The 17,713-nt window shown below is 51.0% G+C and overlaps 2 long non-coding RNA genes across 2 annotated transcripts; both read left to right on the plus strand.

Annotated features, from left to right (window-relative positions):
• The first annotated feature begins 4,344 nt into the window (after window positions 1-4,344).
• LOC130542443 (uncharacterized) lies at window positions 4,345-7,256 on the plus strand. Its single transcript, XR_008956996.1, has 2 exons — window positions 4,345-4,485; window positions 5,119-7,256. It is a non-coding gene; the product is annotated as an uncharacterized LOC130542443 (long non-coding RNA).
• A 4,429-nt stretch (window positions 7,257-11,685) lies between these two features.
• LOC125281352 (uncharacterized) lies at window positions 11,686-16,857 on the plus strand. Its single transcript, XR_008956998.1, has 2 exons — window positions 11,686-15,487; window positions 15,927-16,857. It is a non-coding gene; the product is annotated as an uncharacterized LOC125281352 (long non-coding RNA).
• Window positions 16,858-17,713: the final 856 nt, after the last annotated feature.

The following is a 17,713-nucleotide window of genomic DNA, read 5'->3' on the forward strand; positions in this document are numbered from 1 at the left end:
GGTTTGTAACTTCTTGGAGATTAGGTCTACACTGTGAGACTCAGTCATAAAAAGCATTATGACCTCTCCCTTGTTCACTCTCTCAGGTCACCAGCTCTGGGGGAGGCCGGCTGCCATGTTGTAAGGATTCTCAATCAGCTCTGTGGAGAGGCCCAACTGGTGAGGGGCCGAGGCCTCCAGCCAACAGCCATGTGATGTGACAGAGTCTTCTTGGAAATGGATCCTCAGTCCCAGTCGAACTCTCAGATGACTGTAGCCCCAGATAACACCTTGACTGTAAGCTCATGAGGACCCTGAGCCAAAAGCACCCAGCTGATCCACTTCCAAATTCCCCACCCAATGAAACTGTAACATAATACATATCCTTATTGTTTCAAGCCATAAATTCTGGGGCAATTTGCTGTACAGCAGGATAACTAAAACAATAAGCTATGTCAGAATCCCCCCCCCCCCAAAAGAAACACATTATTTTGTGCTTCGATCGTCTTTGGAACTCTCTTATCTGGTCAGGACCCCACACCACTCCGAGGGACAAGATGAATAGAGTCTGGTTCTACAAGCACACACACACGGGATGATGGTCTCTCCAGGATCATCTTCAGAGTCTCCCTGGAACTTCAGCATAGCCCACGTAAGTCGGCTGAGACCCTGACTCAGAACTATCCAGGCAGGTACATTTGTCAATGCAGTTCTTTCTTCTTGCTGTGATCACTGTCATACCTTCCTCCAGATTCCCTTTCTCCTGTCTCCTTCAGCTGACGAGTATTATCTGATGCTTCCTGGCTACTGACAAACCTGTCTTTCCTCCTATTGTTTCTTTTACCTCCTTGTTGTAACAACATCCACATGACTTATCTAATGGTCTTTTGGAGACTATCAATCTTCAAGATCCTCCTAGATGACATAGCTGACCACCCAAGAAGGCCACCTTGCCTGATTTCTGCCTGGGCTCTCTCTGCTGCCCCCTAGGTGTTTGCACCAGTCAGGATCAGATAAACCAAGCTGCTGTAGCAGACAAGCCCCAGATACCGGTGGATTAAAGAGCCGTTTCTGTTCGTTTGTCCCCCTGACCTCACTCATGCTACGTGTTCATCACTGCCTGGCTGGGGACACAGGCTTATCTAGATCTCATGGATTCAGGCTGAGGGAGATTCTGTCTCTATGTTCCCATGATTGGCAAGGCAGGAAAAAGGGAATATATTGAAATAACACATTTGCTTGTAAAGCTTCTCCCTGGAAGTGATTGATATGTGCCCCTCTGATCACATTTCATTTACCAGAGTAAGTCCCATGGCCACAGCTAACTTCAGAAAGAGTGGAGAAGTGCAATCCTAATATGACCCTGGAAAATCGAGAAGTGGGCTTTTGGTGAGTGTCAGGGCTATCTGCCACCATGCTTTGGTCCTTGGCCTGCCTGACCTGTTTCTAAGCTCTCCAGTTCTGCAGAATGGTAATCAGATACCATTCTTTTAGTTGCAACAGACAGAACTATAACTCAAGTTGGCCCAAGAAGAAATGAGTTTATTGGCTTATATGGCTGAAAGTCCCGGTGGTTGTTAAATCAACCTTTAGGGGAAACCACTTCCAGATACTCAGAGAACGTTGACAGAAGTTGGTCTCCATCCCTGGGTTCTGTTTTCATCTTTGATGGTTTTATTCTCAGACAGAGTCTCCCAAAGGTGGGCTCTCCAGGCCCAAAGCAGAGAGAGACACTCCCAGCGATCTCAGCCAAGCCCAGGGCCAGGGCCCAAGGTGGTTGGCTGCACTGAATCAGGTGCTGCACATCTCAAATTAATTAACTGGCTGAGCAGGTGTGACATCTCACCGGCCAGGCCTATTTTATAGCCTTTGTCCAAGCGCCAAAGGTGGGTCAGCTTTGCATGACCTACTTGGTCTAAGGTAGGGTAGGATGATTCCGGAAAAAAGCCAGTGCCCTACAACCTAAAGAGAGGGAAATGGATGTGGGCCAGATGGAAATACCAGACAGATATGGCTCATGCATTTATTTTCTTTTTCAGGCCATAAAGACCTCACGTGGCCCTCGCCTCTCCCACCAGCCCTTATGGCTGTGGCCTCCCTTCTACCAAGAGCCAGCTCTGATTTGCTCTGGGTTGCCCTTGGTGGCAGTCACAGAAGCAAAGTGACCCCAGCTCACCATGTCCTGGACAGCAGGGGAGGCCAAGAACTTGATGGTGGTCTTTCCTTTATTTGGGTTCAGACATTGCACCTTCTCTGGCCATGAGCAGCCAGATTCCAATATAAGCCCTGAGTCTTCTAGAAAACCAAGTCCAAGAAGATGTTTTAGAAGTCACTGTTGTGAAAAACTCATGTCCCCTCTCTTCTAGCATTATAGATGGAGACAGGATTCTACTTCGAGCCAAAGCTGTCCAGATAATCCGGATAGAGAGGCAATGCTGGGCCAGGTTTAGCCAGCTACACCTACGTGGTGTTATTTCCGTAAAGCTCGTGGGCCCTGCGAAAAGTCTGACACAACGCTTTCTATAAAAAGAGAAAGATGAAGGATCTCCTCCAACCACAGACCTCTGAGCTGGATCCGTGGCAAGAATTTAGAAATGACTTTTGAGTACGTGGTTTATAAGCCTCCGGAGAGGGAAGGTGGTCATTTGAAGTCAGTGGGAGTTCAGTGAGGGCCAATCACGCAACATTAGTTTCATTTCCTTGTTTTGACAAGGAAATTGGACTCACAGAGCAGTGGCCTTCCATAGACATAATATATCTGGATCGAAACAGCGTTTTTGGAAGTTTCTCATGACATCCTTTGGACGTATAAGCTGGGGGATCACACTGGATTGGTAAGGGATTAGTGGCTATACCAAAATGGGGCTCCAATTAGGGGTAGCCTTCAGCTTTCCACAGGGCTTTGCTGTTTATCCTCTATCGTGAAATATCTCTGTCTATAGTTTAGATGACTTCGATGGCACACTGGGTATTATTATTATTAATAATATCAATATTTCTTATTAATGAAAACAGTGACCGTGGTGACGGAACTTCCACTAACAGTTCCTGAGTGCTCACGATGGTCCAGGCACGGTGCCTGAGGCGTCACAAGGATTCTGTTATGAAGGCCCCATAATCCAGTAAGGTAGCAACTATGACTTTCCCGTATTACCGAGGAGCCAAAGGCCGGCACCGGGAGGGAAATAATTTGGGAAAAGACAATTTAGCCTGTCTGACCCCAAGAAGTTTAAGGCCCAGTGCCCAAGACAGGAGGGGGTGGGCGTAGGGAGGATGGTTGACCTTGTTTCATTTCCCAGGGGGTCTCATCCATGCAAAGGGGCTTAGCAGCTGAGAGTCACGGTAGAAGCCCTGCTCTCAACAACCCTCCCTTGGGAGAGATCATCTTGATCCTGGGGAAAGCCTGCCTGGTTTTAGGAAGACCTCCAACCACAGGATAAGGGGGAAGTGGCAATCCAGGACCAGGGAGGGGGCTGGCAAGTGATGAGCAGAAGTCGGGGCCTGTACCAAAGGGTGAGCCTCGGGGCAGCAGGAGAGAACCCCACACGGGGACTGGGCACCCGGGACCCCCATCACTGGGGGATACTGGAGGCCTCTGGGTTTGGGCTGTCAGAGTAGTTCCTGACCCCAAGCCCTGATGGCAGGGGATGGCGCCATTTTTGTGTTTCAGTGTTTGTTGTACAGGGTTCTCTTTAAGAAAGAGGAAACAATTACACATACTAAATTAGGTAAATGAGTATCGTTTGTGCTTGAAAAGAAATCACCTCAAATGACACACCGTGAAAAGCTGACATGTAACATGTAAATTACAAATCAGAAAAATGATCCTGTTTTATGTCGTTTGGAATTATAGTTAATATTAGCACTAACTGCCTGACCGCTGTCTGTAGTACTTTGCCCTTCCATCTGGCTGCATATCCTTTGATTGGGTCTGTATTCGACAATAGTTTTGGATTATTACGTTCTGTAGAGAGACGAGACAATCAGCTTAGGTCTTCCCTTGGCAGGGTCAGTCAAAATCATTTTGTGTTTTTGATGGTCTAGAAATGTTTCCTTTGGTTTCACAACCAGTCATTGTTCACAGGTAAGGTTAGGGGGCAGATACTGAAGACTCGGGTAAACTTTTAGGCTTGCTGTCAAATTTGGAAAAGTGACTGTCACAATTCTTTCCTGTGTGATTTCAGGGCATTTCCCCGTCTGTAGTAGAGGGCTGTCCCTCAGGACGCTCTGTGTCTGTGACACCGGTAGCCAGCTGGTCCAAGTCAAGGCGTGAGCAGGCTGGATGGGCAGCCGAGGGGCGGTAGGAGGAGTCCCAGAAGCTATTCCTCCACCGGGATGGTGAGCAATAACATAACTGTCCACAGAAACGGACACAAACCACAGAGATAGCTCGTGAACACCAATCATTTTCCCAGCTCAACATCCCTCTACATGGATGCTCCAGATGCCTGGGCCCCTCCAACAGCAGCAGCAATCCGGAGGAAAGGAAGGAGTGGAAAGAACATGGTGAGTTTAACCAGTGGTGCAAATACTTTACTCTGCAAATTGTACAAAACGAATGCCCGTGGGAACACAGCTAGGCCCCCAGGGCCCTGAACTGGACATTCCACCTTCATACATCAGTCCGCCTTGCTGATGGGCCAGGGGAGCTGGTTGGCGCAGTGCCCAGGCAGGGCGAGCATCCAAGTGGCGGCACGGGGCTGGCAGAAGCGGGGGCAGTTGCAGGCAGGCATGTGGTGGACAGGACCCTGAGCGGGCAGGGTGGGCTTAGCTCACAGCTAGGTTCTCTGCTACCACCTAACGTGCAAGATGTCATGCAAAACCCATGTGCTTGCCTCTGCGTGTCACACATACGGATCGAATCTATCCTCGATTGGTTAAGCTTTTCGAATCTTTGAAACCATTATTCATAGCTTAATGATCTGTACAGCAGCCAGAAAAGAATCAATGTGAGATTTGGACACTGTTTTGTTTCCCTAGACCCAGGAGTGCTTGGTCCAGCTCTGGGTGACCATGAAAGTTTTGGATTCCCAATCAGGTGATAGGGACAGCTCTTCCAGAAGGCTCACTCTGAGGGAAACAGAGAGGAACAAAGGGTGGAAGGACATTGCTTATTTTTATTTTCTTCCTCTGCTGCAGGGTCGAGCATGTTTGCCTGCTGTGAGTGAAGAGCTGGAGAGACAGGGGGTGGAAGCTGCAGGAGCTCCTGGAATATGGGAGGGGCCGAGCCCCAGGCACGAGCCTTCCCACTCAGAGGCTGTCAGGCTTCCTTGTTTTATTCTAATGCTGACGTTCGGAAGAACAAGACCTGTTGTCGGAACGATGCCTCGTTTCTCAGGTTCACACGTAGGAATGTGTGTTGCACGGCACAGCTGCTACCCCGATGAAAGGTATTTGAGCTCCGAGCCCATTATCGTCAGTTTGATTGACTGAGGGATGCACTGATAGACCTCGCTCTGTTCACAAATGGTTGTAGGCGCTTTTCACAACATGCATGTGTGAATCAGGAAAAAATAATAATACGTTAGGACCGGGGGCACCACACTTGGGAGAGGAGCTCAAGATGGCAGAAGCGTGGGGGCCGAAGAGGCAAAGTGTAGGAAGACAGACAACCGACACGGGACCCGTGGTATTCCCCGCACCAAAGCTGAGACGCCAGTTTGGCTCTCAGGGGCTTGATGGTCAGAGCAAAAACAGAAACATGAATCTGTTATCAAGTTTCAGCGTTCACAAAGAGAAAACACGTGAGTCCCTCCCTCAGGGAAGCAAATTTTTCCTGGTGTGTGTGTGCGTGTGAGGGCACGCATGTATGTGCATATGTGTGTGATGCGTGTATGTGCGTGCATGCATAGGTGTGTCCTTGTGTGATGTGTGTTCATGTTTATGTGTGTATGCCTGTACGTGCATGGCGTGTGTGCACGTGAGATGTGTGCATGCGTGTGCATGCATGGGTGTGTGCATGTATGTGATATGTGCATGCATGGGTGTGCGTGTGTATGTGCACACACATGGGTGCATGCATGTGTGATGTGTGCGTGAGTGTGCGTGCATGGGGGTGAGTGTGTGCATGTGTGCGTGTGTGTCACACCATCTTTCACATGGGCTTTGTAAGTGATGTGGCGCACAGTGTCCTCAGTCACTCAAGGCTCTTTCTCGGGTCATCGCTACATTCAAGTGCAGAGTTTAGCAGCCAGGTGACTCTGACAGAGAAGGAAACCAGCTAATACAGACCTTAGTTCATGTGGAAAATTCTAGAACCTGTGGAAGACTGCATGGACTCCATGTCTCTCAAACATTTCAGTGGAGGCTTGGGTAAGAGTTGCTCTGGGGATGGATGGCTGCCTTTGAAAAGCGCACCAAACTCCTTTGTGTTATTCGCTGAGGTTAGACCCAATTACCTCAGAGAGCTTATTAGACGGTCACATTGCACATAAGTTTGGGGAACTGAGGACTCAAACTTAAATTCTCCCCTACAAGTAAGCAGAGGGGGATTAGGAGCATATTAGGAACCAGTGGGTTTCCCAAAGTGTACCCCCATACAGAACATTGGAGAAATTACTTTAGCTGGAAGTTTTCTGAGGTAGACTCATTATGACCAAGGAGAAAAATTCTCAGTAATATTCCCCTAGAACATCAGTTTCCATTCCATACGATTTCTCAATGAAACCAGCAAGAAGAAACTATTGCAAATTGTCCCCTTCAAGAGCTCCATGCGATGACATTTTTTATGAACATCCGCTGGAACAAGGATTGTAGTTGGAGACAAGTTGATACGGCACTAGAATCTCTGGTAATAATTAACCAGCGGGAGGTTTCCTGACCGAGATTACTCCCAGCTCTTGCCCTGAGTTTCCAGCGCTGCTAGAAGCCGTTCCAATGATAAAGGGCGGTGGGCACGACAGTCTTGTTTCAGGGCATCGGAATTGCGGTTTGATTTGCTGGGAGACTCGATGCAAGCAGTGGTGTTTAGATGCAGCTCCCGCAGAAACATGAACCCCGAAATCCACGCTGCTTATCCCGCAGCCCGGCTGGGTCCTCAGTCGGAGGCCGGGGCAGGTGGACAGGAGTGATAAGCGTTGTTTCGTTGATGAAGAATTCTTGATGGGCGCCTGGGGGGCTCAATCCGTGAAGCGTCTGCCTTCGGCCCTGGTCATGATCTCAGGGTCCCGGGATCGAACCCCGCATCAAGCTCCCTGCTCAGTGGGGCGTCTGCTCCTCCCTCTGCCCCTCCCCCCTGCTCACGCTCTTTGTCTCTTTCTCTCAAATAAATAAATAAAATCTTTAAAATAAGAATTCTTCAAAATGGCGGAAGGAGTACAACCAGGCTCAGTTAGAACTGGGGGAGCCTTGTGACCATCGGGCCATCTCCATCGTTGTCTTGATGGGTCTTTCAGCGGATTGAGCCTGCAGCCGATCTCTGCTCCGAGAGTTCAATACCTCAGGCAGCATTCAACCCAGAGCAATTTGTGGTAGCTATGCCTCCTTCCTTCTTCTTCTCCCTTTCCTTTGCCTTGAAAAACAACCAACAATCTCGTTCTTTTCAGAGAGGATAATTGCCCATGATTTTGGAAGAAAGCAGGTTTTGTGCCAAATTTAGAAGCTCACGTGACTGCCTTGGGTAAGGCAGCTGTCTGTGCTACCAGGATTATCTGGAAGCTGGATTTGCATATCTAGCTGAGGGGACCCGCCGGGACGCCGGCAGCTTGCTTTCAACAGTGTTCTTACGTGTTAAGGAGTTTGAGTCCTATCCAGTCCCCCTCGGCTACCTTAGGCTGGACCTTGGCAAAGAAGCCACAGTGCGCCCCACCCAGCATGCCTGTCCTTGGAGCCCGGGGCCAGGTCATGAACATGGGGAGCCCAGCGCTTGCTCTGCCTGCCTGCACCCTCTCTTGTGCTCGCCGTGACCCTAGTGCTAGGTTACGAGCCGAATAGTGACCCCTCGAAAGGGTATGTTGGCGTCTTAACCCCAGGACCTCAGGATGTGACCTTATTTGGAAATTAGGTCTTAACAGAGGCAACTGATTTCAAATGAGGTCGTTAGGCTGGGCCCTGATCCAGTGTGGCCGGTGTCCTCATAAGAAAGGGACATTTGGACACAGAGGCAGGACAGCGTGAAGAGCCACGGGGAGAAGGCCATGTGGAGATTGCCGTGAGGCTGCCACAAGCCGGGAACATCTGGGGCCACCAGAAGCAGGAAGAATCTTTTCCTTCCAGATTTCATGGGCTCCTTAATTTCAGACCTCCGCCCCCCAAACTGTGCGATGATAAGTTTCTGTCACTCTGAGTCACACAGTCTGTTTTGGCAGCCGTAGGAAACGGATGCAGTAAGCAACAATATTATCTTCATTTTGTGGAGGAGGAAACGGAGCGTAAGGACTTTCTCCAAGCTCACGTAGCCCGAGTTATGGAAGGGGTTCAAGGATGACGTTATCCTTAGAGTTTCTTGGTGCCTCCCATCCCCTGGACGGGGAGGTTGCCTCCTGATGACAGCTGCGAAGGGTACCAGCAGCCTTGCTTTGGGAGGGTGGAGGTGTGGACATCGGTCCACATACTTTGCATTGCTGCACAAATCTGCTTTCTTCATGCTTCACCACCTATCCTGTGGACAGACTCAGACACTATGAGTGGGCAGAATGGGTGCGACTATAAATGATGAAAGCCCTTCCCGGAGATTCTGGCCTCCAGCCAATATACGGGGGAAAAAAAAAAAAAGGAGCACTGAACATCCACCCTTGGAGGGCATGGCAGGAACCAGCAGGTGTGTCACTTAGAGGTGAGAGGTAGAGCCCCCTTGCAGAGCCAAGGGAATAACTCAGCCCGATGGGCTCAGGAATCAGAAGGTGGCATCTCGACAATCAGCTTTGAGTAAAGGATTGCAAGAGCAAGGTAACTTGTCAGCATCTTTCCTGATTACAGCCCAGGAAAGCCTGAGTTCAGGTGCTCAGGGAAACCGATCCCAGACAGCGGGCAGGACTCCTCGGAGGGGATCAGCATCGTACGAAACAGCGGAGTTTACTCCTGCACTGTCGTATTTCCGGCAGCTTCTGGATCACGGCACCCATCTGCATAATGCAGGCGCTCTTAATCCGTAGTTCAGTAATTGCAGCCATAGATCACAGAATTCATTCCCATGGCACACAAGATAAGAGATGAAGAAACTGCTTTATGCATGCAAATCAAAACCGCTTGTATTCCTGAATATAATGATGAAAAAAAAAGTGAGCTTCCAGATGTGCCAGAGAGAGATTTTCAAGACGTACAGTCACTCCGTAACACATTCTGATGAATTTTTCAGAGATGAAATATGCCTTTGATTAGGGAAGGTTTTTTTCCCTTTTTGATAAGTCCTGTGCGCACTGGGGTACTCATTTAGTCATGATGTCCTATGCAAAATGAAAGGATAAAACCTTCACTTTGATTTATGATCATGGTTATTAATTTCTGATGCAGCTTTTTGGTTTGGATTATTTGGGGGTGGAGGGATTTGGCAACATATATGAGAAGCCTGGGAGATTTACTGGCATAAACATCACAGCAGAGGTCTAGCCGTAAATAATAGAACTTCTAAAAGAAGTATTAAACCCCACATTATTAGCAGGTAGAGGAAGAAACTTTAAAATGTGAAAAATAAGTTGATACAGACTAGGCTTTCTGCACAGGTTACTTCGGAAGGGAACCGATGCACATGGACTAGACGTACTGGTTTTGGTTTCTCGTGAGAACTGTGATTCCAAACCATTCAGTAGCATGGGGGCGTCTCCCGGATCCTGGTGCAATCAGCAAACTAAAACCATGCCTGTGGCACATTTTGCTAATGCCCAGGGGTCACAGGATCAAACTTTGGTAGGTAATGTTCCATTCCCTCATGCAGAAATGCACAGTAATGAGCGGACTCTACCAGATTCCAAACTTTGGATACATGCTGAATTCGCATAACCTTGAGTCTGTCTGCATCAGGTGATGTCTCGTCCTTGGCTTGGGCAAACAGCCTCAGCGGCTGGGGCTGAAGGGGTCAAGCTGGCCTGCCAGACTCAGAGAATAGGGAGTGAGGGGCGCTGGGAACCTGGTGTAGTGCAGGGCAGGGCCAGCTGCCCCTCGCAAGGCCTGCTGTTCTCGGGGTGGTCTGGCTGCTGTCCGTGGCCATGGGATGTGCTGGCCTCGGGTTTCAGGGCAGAGACATGATTCTAAGGAAGTTCCATGATTGCTTGGAGAGCAGGTCTGGTCTCTAGGGGTGGGTTTGGCTGGCTACAAATGGGATCCAGACAGGATCCAGAACCTTGAGTGAGGCCCGGGGGGACTTGGGGTGGATGTCAAGAAGCAAGATGTCAAGCAGGGGGCAGAAAGCCTAGCGAGGCAGGTGGTGGCGCCATGGGACAGGGGTGGGGGAGGCGAAGGGAGAAGCCGTCTGCCTGTCTCAGGATTTGGGATTTTCCTCTGAACAGCAAGAGTTGAAGGACCCGGAGAGCAAGAGGTGCAGAGGCCAGTGTCCCCTCTCCCTTGGGCGTTTCTGGAAAAGCCAGGGAAATGGCCCACACTGCGGTGGAATTGTGCTGGGCCCCAGGAGCCTCTCGGCCAGCCTCTGCTCGGCCTCCTGAGTGTGCCGTGGTCTCCCCCGCCTCGCTCTTGGGCACTGACAGCCTGCTAACTTTTGCCCTTCTGCTCAGCCAGACAGGAAAAGCATGCTTGCCTGGGATCACTTATCCGATATTTTCCAGAAAACCAGCACGTGGGGTTGTCTTTTATCAGCTATGAACCAGAACGGGGCTGGGGGGGGAGGGGTGAGAGCATGAGGTGTAGAAGCAGAGGGAGCTCCTGAAAACCTGCCCAGGGTGCATCTGAGGAGGGAGGTCTGAGAACACAGAGCTGCTTCGAAGAGCTGAGAAAATGTGCAGAAGGACCTCCAGGAGAAAGCAAGACCAGGGGGACTCCTTGTTTTACCTGCCGATGCTCTTCTAAGGTTGTGGCAGGGAGGGAGGGGCTCGTCTCCAGTTTCTCTCTGGCCGCTTTTAAATTGCCCCCCCCCACCCCCGAGCCTGCGGCCACCCCGAAGCTTGGCGAGTCGCCTGAGCCGGGAAGCTCTGGGCTGCCGCTGTCCCTGCAAACTGGGCAGCTCAGGCCCCTGCAAGTGTTTCTGTCAAGCAGAGGAACAGACCTCTTTCCTCTGAAATGCGAGTTAGGATTCGATCTTTGAGTGGGAGAGAAAAATGTAGGAGCGAGGAAATAAACTTTAAACTGTCTCAAGCAATTAATCATAAAAGTACCCTTTATTCCCTCCCAATTTCCACCTAAGTCAATTAAATTTAATGCAACAACTGGTTCAAATTACAACTAAAATTTAGGCAAACCAGATTTTTCTTTTATTTATTTATTTTTTTGAAAAAAAATTTTTTTTACTTTTTTTTTTATTATATTATGTTAGTCACCATACAGTACATCCCTAGTTTTTGATGTAAAGTTCCATTATTCATTACTTGCGCAAACCAGATTTTTAATGATTTTTTTTTTTTTTTCAAACAAGCCGATGAGTCATAGCCATCATCGTTCAGTCCAAATTGTTAGGCTGGGGCCCAACTGTGAACCCCGGAGCCTGGAGCCTTTGAGCGGTCCCACACTGACACATCTATAGAGAGGATTCTTTGGGGTTTTTTTGTTTTTTAAGTGTGACGCATATTCACTTTGGAATTCTTTGCAGTTGTTAAGATTTGGGGAAGGGTTGGGCGCCTGGATGGCTCAGTTGGTTAAGTGACTGCCTTCTCATGATTGAGTCCCGCATCGGGCTCCCTGCTCAGCAGGCAGTCGGCTTCTCTGACTCTCCCCCTTCTCATACTCTCTCTCTGTCTCTCAAATAAATAAAGAAATAAAATCCTTAAAAAGAAAAAAGATTGGGGAAGGGTGACTTTTAGAAATAGGAGCCCAGCAAATGTTTTGTTGGAAATGCGGGGGAAGGGCTTGCAGATAACTGTGTGATGAAACAGAATCACGAGTTCCTCAAGGGGAGGCCACTCCTTCGAAAGCTGTCTAATGCATCACCGTAAAGCCCTGGGGAGAGTCTTCTGGATTGTTCTTTCACCGCAAGCGCACACAAGCCAGACAAGCTGTGCGTGCAGAAAGGTCAGGGAGGTCGGGCAATCGTCTCCAGGCCAGCAGCGCTGCAAGAGCAGTGGCCCCAGCTCTGGCCTCGTGTTGTGCTCGGCATGGTGCTTCCAGCCACCACCCCAGCCACCTGCCAAAGGGCTGACGCCAGACTCTAAGGACATTTCCATTTTCTTAATCCTAACACCTGGGCTTCTCATCTCACGTTCACAGGTAACTAAGGGCAGCTTTCGGGTTCTCTGCCTTTTCCCTTTTCCTTGGATTCCATCCTGCCAGGGTGTGAAGACACCCAGCCTCCGGACTCGTGAGGTGCTGACAGCATCTCTGTGCCAGAACCATCCATCCCATCTGTGCTTGGACAGACTCCCACCTGTTTTGTCTCCACGAACGCAAAGCTCTCCAGGTCCTGACCGTGGAGTTACCCCCCCGCCCGAGGCTGGGGTCCTCAGGAAGCCTGCTTGATGGGCAAGGTGACTGCCTCCCCAGAATGCCACCCACTCCAGGACCTGAGGCTCCGTTGCAGATAAAAGGCTGGCCTTGTTAGCGCCTGTCAGAGGCGCGCGCGCCGAGCGCCCGATGCCGATTCAACTTGGCACACAGGTGCTTTGCTCCTAAGGATAGTTTGAATACACGGAGTTTGGGAAATTGTGCCAAAACCACAAAATGAATCAGCTCTCTCTGATGAAATCATCTGATTTTCTTTCTCAGGCACATGCCAGGAGGTGAGGGAAACGTGTACTGAAATCAGGGGCTTTGAGACATCTGATTTGATGATGGCGCGGCATCAAACAGCGTGTCAAGGACGTTTGGCGATGCCCTCTCCAAGAATAGCTAGCTGGCGCTTTCCTTCTTCTAGGATATAAACACGACCTTCAAGTTATGACGGATCCTGTTGCGTCTCAGGAATGTAAGGAGTGTAATCAGAACGAGCCATCCCTGCAGAGATGCGCAGAGTGCAGGGAAGTAGGAGCGGCACCCGTGCGACTTGGGGAGCGGAGGGGGGGGCACGCCTGCAGGGCACTGTGGCAGAGGCCCGTCCTTTGGGTGCAGTGAGTGCGGGGTGTGTGGACAAATCCCGAGACAGAGCCCCAGATTGCCCACATCTGTCATCTGTGCTGGGGCAGGTCTCGGGGCCAGAGGTGGACAGAGCTCAGGAACCATCGCAGAAAGAAGCAGGGTCTGACATCCCCCCAGAAGCCATGACCAATCTCTGGATCTGAGCCTGAGTGGTCGGGTCACAGGGCAGGAGGCCAGGAGTAAGGGCCGCGAGACCAGGTCGGAGAGACGTGTGCAAAGGAGGCAGCGGCCATGGGCTCAAGGGGTTGAGACTCCTCCCGGGTGAGAGCGTTTAACTCCACTTTATTTTGCATTTCCTATTCCCCTGTTCTGTACTTTTGTAGAAAAGGACACACCGAGAGATTGTCCAGTGCTTTGATACAAAAATTTAACTGTCCCATTCCTACTTTCTAGCCTATCAATTCTCTCCTTTTATTACTATTTTTAAAAGAAGATCTTGCAGTACGACGCCTTCTTTGTGCTGACAGCGGTGCTGAGCGACCCTCACCCCTGTCCATGGGCACAGACGTCCGCTCCATCGTCTGCTCTAAACGCTCCTGTTCCCACGGGACAGGACGAAGCGGAGATGTGGAATCCTGCACACAGAGAGATCGCGATTTCAAAAACTACAGATCTAACACAGGCTGGGGGGAAATGCAGAAGAATGCACACAGTAGGCGTTAGGTGCCAGAGCTTTTAGTTGATTTCCTTGCCTTTTTTCTTCTTTTCATTTGCTTATTGAAAATTTCCACAAATGACTTTGCTCTGCCTCTATAGTGAAAACTAACTCAATGTTGAAACCAAGCCAGGGGCGCCTGGGTGGCTCAGTCGTTAAGCGTCTGCCTTCGGCTCAGGGCATGATCCCGGGGTCCTGGGATCGAGCCCCGCATCGGGCTCCCTGCTCTGCTGGGAGCCTGCTTCTTCCTCTCCCACTCCTCCTGCTTGTGTTCCCTCTCTCACTGGATGTCTCTCTCTCTCTCTGTCAAATAAATAAATAAATAAAATCTTAAAAAAACAAACCCCAAGGCTAAGCAAACCAGTGATCGTGAACAGCACGAGGTGGTCAGGCGGTGGCCCTCCCTGGGCAGGTGGGCACGTCGAAGGGAATTCTGGTCGCTGGAGGCTGGTGAACACCATGCTGTCACTGTTCAGTCTCCTTGGAAGAACGGGGACGCCAGCCCCATGAAGGCGTGTCCTTCCTTGAAAGTTTCCACTTTTGGGTCTTGCCTCTGACCCCGTCCCTTTCACACAGAGGCCAGGAAGAAGTGGTCAGACCAAAGGAACCGTCCTTCTGTGAGCAGCTGTTTTGCCCCATCCTCGCCTTATAAAATCGTAGAAATTCATGAAGTCCCGGAGTATGAGATCATCCATTTCAACCACTTCGTGTTACAAATGAGGCTGCACGGGGATATTAAGCAGCGTCCTTCAGATTACAAGAGGGTTTGGACGGCGAAGACGCATTTACTTTTGTTTACAGTTGGCTTCTCCACATCCATCACTTCCACGCTCATTCATTTCGCCATTTTTGTGGGACAGACGGTGGAATATTTCATCAGAAAATAGGACGTATCCACTCATGTACAGTCATTAGGAATTAAACCGCAAATGCCATTCCTCAAATTAATTTGGTTTAGACTTAAATAGGCAAAGTGCCTGCCTGGGGCTTCATTTTTCACTGCAGAAGAGATGTCGCTCATCCCCTCTGCAGCCTGGGAGGCCTGGGCAGGGGGCGCTGAGGGCCAGGGAGGGGCTGCCAGCGAGGCGCCAGGGTTGGGGATCCCGTGGAGCACAAGCTGGGGTGAGGACCCCTTGTTAGGATTTGGGACATTGGAGCTGAGCGTGAGCATGAGCAGAGGAAGGGGGGCCTCTGGAAGGGGTGCGTGCGGTGACGGGGAAGGGTCAGCAGAGCGCGCGGTGCAGGAACCCGTGTGGGAGAAACACTCGCAGGGACTCCCTGCCTTCAGCTGTGAGCAGGTCCGTGTGACATCTTCTCTGTGCTTACAGCAGAGGCTCATCGACTCATCAAGGTGAAGTTGAAACAAACTTTAATACTCTCTCCATTTGCCTCCATGACCCTGCATCTTTGTCTCTTCTCCCCTCTGTCTCATCCCTTCCCCTTCCCTCAACTCTGGGGCTCTCCACCGGCTCTTTCTTCTACAGGGTCAAGCCCAGCCCCAGGGATGCCCGGGTTCTGAGGCCTCTTCTGTGTCCAGTGTCTGACCCCAGCCCTGACATGTCACCTCAAAGTCAGCGTGTCCCAAACCTGGGGATGAAGGAAGCAACCGAGCACGTACCGTTGGCAGAGCTGGGTAGTTGGAAAGGCGGTGGAGGCCGAGGAGGACATGGAGGAGGGGAGCCGGTCAGAGTCCCCCAGAAAACAGGCACTGTCGCGGTCAGATGAGCCCCAGAGGGGTTCGTTTGCACGAGGTTGCCTGGAGTAGCCAGAGCTAGTAGCCGCTCACCTGGCACCTTCTCTGGCCCGAGGGGAGGAGGGAGAGAGAGTAACCGGAGGCTGGAGGGAGCGCAGGTGTGGAGCCTCTGAAAGGAGGCCCTCGGAGCTGGTTCGACACCCACTCTGAGTGACTGGAAGGGCGAGGGCCACAGTGCACACACCTCACCAGGACCTCTCAGAGTGGACTGTGCTTTGAGCGGTCAGGGTGATGACTCAGGTGTCTGAGGAGGGGTAGGGACCCTCGGTTGAGGGACAGGGACGGTTCACGGGTGGCGACCTCACTGGGGAGGAGGAGGCAGACGGGGGGATAACGCCTAATCCCTCCCCCATTCCCTTCCTCTCTCAGATCTCCGGATGCTCCTCTTTGGCCGAACCCAACCAGCGCTTGTGCGTGGGAGTCCAGCTGGTGCACATCCCAGGGCCCAGAGCGGGTGACAAAGCATGGTGGCAGGAACCACAAGGGAAGAGACTACCTGGGGCCCAGTCACAAAGCTCGAGATGGTCCCCTCGGTGCAGCTGGTGTTTTCCTCTCTGAACACCTGCGCTCTGCCCCGGCCGGCCCCAGCTCCGCTCCTGCTCCAGCGGCCGGCCCGCTCGTGCCACCTGCGTGTTCTCGGCACCGTCCCTGGGCAGCTTGCTTTCAACTTTGCCGGGGCCAGGGCAGACAGCGCCCAGAGACCCTGCCCAGATCTGCAAGCCCAGACCTGGGAGCTGAACTGTCCGGTTCAGAAGCTGAAGAGTTTCTGCCTGCTCTAGAATCCTCCTAGAGCTCGGCCCCCAAGGGCGCTAGGCTCCTGGGAGAAAGTTTCTATCCTTTGTTCGCGCAGGCTTGCTGTGGCCTTGCTGTGTGGGCCGCACCTCTGCATTCCCTGGTGGAAGTGTTGACCTTGAGAATGGGCCGGAGAATTCTGGGACGGACACACAAAGAGGCCGTCCCAGACCAGGACTCCTTACTGGTCATTTACTGGGTACAAAGCACCGAGGGCCTAAGGGGCGCCTGGGTGGCTCAGTTGGTGGGACGTCTGCCTTCAGCTCAGGTCATGATCTCAGGGTCCTGGGATTGAGCCCCGTGCTGGGCTCCTTGCGCGGTGGGGAGTCTGCTTCTCCCTCTGCCCCTCCCCCCGCCGTACTCTCTCTCTCACACTTTCTCTCTCTCTCAAAGAAATAAAAAAAATCTTTAAAAAAAAAAGCATCAAGGGCCTATGACTTTCTAAGCAGCCCTCCACATCTCCCCTCACCAAAAAAATTATGGCAATTTGGGTGAAAGATAGGTGAGCTCTGAGACATGAAAGGAAAACTGAAAAAAATCAAGATCAATAAATTAATAATTTAATAAACTAATAAAATTCGTAGCCTTTCAATTTTATGAAATTCTATTTTCTGTCCTCTAAATAATGCCAGTCGGTAGTCTCAATTCCCATTTCCCCTCCTGAAATTGCCTTTCTCATAGGGTCAGCCAAATTTGACTCCCTCTGTTTTCTTTAGATTCCTTAGGATTCAGTAAGTCTGTGTCTAAGGGCCTGACCACAAGTCCTAAGCTGGCCGGTTGTCTGGGAAGTTGTGCTGGAGATGGAGGTAGGGATGAAGAGTTCGTTGGGGGTAATGGCTGTGACAGCTAAGAGGAGAGTGCAGGATTGAGCAGGTGGAGATGGGGTGGTGGGGGCATCAGGCTGTGGTGCAGACCCGCAGACCCTACTCCCCACCCAGGAGGGAGAGCTGTAGCTAACATGCCCAGAAGAGGAGCCCTGCGTTGGGTGGGAAAACCAAGCCCTCGCATGGCTTTGCTGGGTCATTGGCCGGGGGCCGCCTAAAGACAAGCATGATCTTGCCTTGAAGATGAGGTGGACCCTGAAGGAGCCCACAGCTGGAGGTGTCAAACGAGCCCCCACCCCAGCCTGACAGCGAGTCCCTCCTCCAAGTTTCATCCTAGTGGCACTTCTCCATGTCAGCAAGCCCTTCCTTTGAACCTTGATGAAATCCTGCTTTGTTGGCCGCCATGTTAGTTGATGAAAAGCAGACGTTCACAGATGGAGGGATCACATTCAGGAAGTTAAGACGCCCACATCCGGAACCCAACTCCTGCCAGGTTATCTCCTGATCCTACTTGCCACTTTTATTCTTGCTGGAGCTTCC

The sequence above is a fragment of the Ursus arctos genome, unplaced genomic scaffold (assembly GCF_023065955.2).
Source record: "Ursus arctos isolate Adak ecotype North America unplaced genomic scaffold, UrsArc2.0 scaffold_1, whole genome shotgun sequence".
In the NCBI taxonomy this organism is placed as follows: domain Eukaryota; kingdom Metazoa; phylum Chordata; class Mammalia; order Carnivora; family Ursidae; genus Ursus; species Ursus arctos.